At 46.7% G+C, this 3065-nt stretch overlaps 1 long non-coding RNA gene across 1 annotated transcript; it reads right to left on the reverse strand.

The window, feature by feature from the left end:
* Nucleotides 1-1487: 1487 nt before the first annotated feature.
* LOC115601253 lies at nucleotides 1488-2822 on the reverse strand. Its single transcript, XR_003989285.1, has 2 exons — nucleotides 2322-2822; nucleotides 1488-1636 (listed from the first exon to the last, which is right to left on the reverse strand). It is a non-coding gene; the product is annotated as an uncharacterized LOC115601253 (long non-coding RNA).
* Nucleotides 2823-3065: the final 243 nt, after the last annotated feature.

Here is a 3065-nt window from a genome sequence, read left to right on the forward strand (position 1 = left end):
GCGGCAGGACCCGAGCGGAGCGGAGCAGAGCGGAGCGGAGCGGGGCGGGGCGGGGCGGGGCGGGGCGGGGAGGGGAGGGGAGCGGAGGGGCGGGCTCCCCTGCCGGCGTTGCCGGGCCGCCTCAGGGCGGAAACTTCCCTCCGCCGTGCCCCTGGCACCCCCGCCGCCATTTGGTTGGCCGGAGCGGTGTAGGGAGCGCTGTGGCCCGAGGGGCTGCGAGGGGGTCAATCCGCAGAGAGGCCGCGTCGGGTGAAGCCGCTTCTGGTGGCGGTTGCCGGTCTGGTTGTGCTCTTCCGGTCAGCGGCGAGGTGGTCGCAGACCCCTGGGAGGGGTGGTGTGAGGAGAGCATGGGCAAGAGGGACCCGGCAGACACCGCAGGACCGGGAGGGAGCGGGGCGCGGCAAGTAGAAATAACCGCGACTCCCAGCAGAGCGTTAAACCCCGGGTTTGGGCTGACCAACAACCGGTGGAAGGCACACCGTCTCCCCAGGGCGTGTGTTTATGCAAGTTATCGTTAACTTCAGATGCGGCAGCTGTCCCCGCTTCCTGTGCCTGTGGTGGCAGCGCGGAGAGGGGGGTGGGGTGTGTGGTTCTCTGGTGCTCGCTGTCTTCTCTGCCTGCATAAAACCCTCAGAAGTAACGTGTCAAACGAGGCAAGCCTGAGGGAGCCAGCTGCACAAAAGATGTGGGGGGAGCGGGGTAAAATCCTGCACTGGGGCCATTTGGATGCAGGCTGGAGCCAAGCATATTTCCAGCTCTATGCAAAGCAGACAGTTGCTAGGGCAGCAGACTGCCTGGGCAGATGAACTGTGGCCCTGCTGCTCAGGCGGGGCCTGGGAGCTGGGGCTGCACCATTGTTCTGTCCCACTAAGGATGCAGTGGGGTGGGTGACTGGGTGGCAGGAGGCCCTCCCAAGCGTCTCAACATTTCAGCCCCGAGGGAGCAAAATTCAATTTTGCTTCCACATTTGAAAAAGCTGGCGCCAGCAATGGGTATCTTCGCCTTAGTTTCATGTATGGTAGCCTTCACATGGAGTTTAAACATGAATTAATAGTTGATAACGCTGTTTATTGTCTGTGTTTGAAAGCTGGCCTTGGAAGTAGAAGGATCCCTTTTTAATGCATACATAATCATCAGAAAAAAGCTCTAGAGAAGAGTTTGTGCATTTTGCCGTGAAATATCAGCTCAAACTACTTCTGTAGATTTTTTTTACTGAAGTACTCCTTAATCAAGAAATCTGTGTATAGTTACAAGTCAATCCAGTACTGGTCTAAGTTTTGTCGTTTGATTGCATAGGAGCCTATGGGAGAATGTAAAACTTGAACCAGAGGAGAAGGATAAGACTAGACATGTCCTGTATTCAAAACCACCTTATCCCTAGGTTTCTGAACTTAGTCCTGCCTTTTTGACATAGCAACCGCCAGGTCGCTGGGAGAAAGAGGAATGTGTAATGAGCAGAAGAGAAACAAACAAGAGGGAGAATGCTGTGTTCACAAGAACTGAGTAGTAAGTCTACTTTTAATTAGTTGTGGTTTGAAATAAACAAGAAGGATCCATGCTGTGAAGTGACTGCTGCCAAAGGGTGGTGGTACAGGTCTCTCAGTTCACTTAAGACAAACTTGCTGGTAGACCACCTCTAGGGAAACCAGAGCAATTACACCTCTTAGTATTGCTCAAAGAGGTGGAAATACTTAGACTCCTGTGCTTTCCTCTAACCTACGTTTTACTTTTGTTTCCCTGCTCTGTTAAACAGCAGTTATCTCCATGTGGCCATACGTATCTCAATAACAGCCTCATCAGTTCTGGAGGAGATAAAAAAACAGATTTCCCTCTAGTCAAAACTCACACTATCTTGAAAATCTATGGTGGAACCTTTTTTTTGGGGTTGTCCCGTCCCCCCCACCCCCCGTAAGCCAAAAATGAGCACATTTGTAAATACGGTTGCACTGTGACATTTTACCAGCAATTTCTTTGGGCGAGTTAGGCCAGTATTGATGATCTAGAATTTGATTTCTGTTAATCTTAGAAGTATTAGTTCCGACAGACTGGAAACATCCTGATGCACCTCTTAGTGCACTGTCTTATCTCCAGCAGTATTTTTTCCCCTGGAGGAAAGTGGAACAATTAGCCAAAAAGTGGCATTTTCTGTTTAACCCTCTTTGCTTGAATTATGTTTCATTGGTATTCATAATAAATATGACCTAATAAGCTGGAGTCCACGAAGAAAACAAGAAAATTAAGTATTAATTGATGGGGTGCAAAGAATTTTATGTAGAAAAGGGGCAAGATGATAACTCACTTTTAAGCAAGTTATTTCATACCTAGTCTTCTGTTGTCATGTTTACTGTTTTCCACTTTGTAAAGCTTTTGAGTGAAATTGTCTGGTCTAAGTAAACTGTCGTGGAAAAAGGAGACAGGGATTATAAGAAAGAAATCTCATGAGTTAATGTTTTTGGAGTCATGCTTATTCAGGAAAAAGAATTAAACTAGGCACTTCCTTCTCATCTTGCTTTTGAAAGCAGGTCTGGCAAGGAGCTGTCTGTCTTCAGGTACCAAAAAATGCAACTACGCCACCATAAAATGTTTTAATATCATGGAATCAATGGCAATGAAATTGTACCCCATGAGGGTAAAAAAATAAGTAAAATTAAGCTTTTGCACATATACCAGCAACTCCCCTCTCTAGAATGGAAACTGTATCCAAATGTCTTAGGAGAGAATTTAGCCCTAGGAAACTATTCAAATTTATTGAAGCAAAAATATTTCTTTTGTCTAAAGACAATGGTTCTTTACTGACTTGTGGAAAGCCCATGTTTAAAGATAAGAATTTGTCTATCCGTATCAACTTTATTGTTTAGCATCTGGTTTGTGAGAGAACTGAAATTTCAACCTGGGTGATTGACTTTTGTTTGTTGTTTGCTCCCCACCTCCCAAGTATGAATACTGATTGTTACTTTGAGTGGCCATTGTAAGCTTAGAAGTTGTCCGATATGAATATGAGGTTGAAATGATCTACAATACCATGGCATTTACCTGAGACAACATTACTGTCTAATGGGGATGAA

The sequence above is a fragment of the Strigops habroptila genome, chromosome Z, assembly GCF_004027225.2.
Source record: "Strigops habroptila isolate Jane chromosome Z, bStrHab1.2.pri, whole genome shotgun sequence".
Classification (NCBI taxonomy): Eukaryota; Metazoa; Chordata; class Aves; order Psittaciformes; family Psittacidae; genus Strigops; species Strigops habroptila.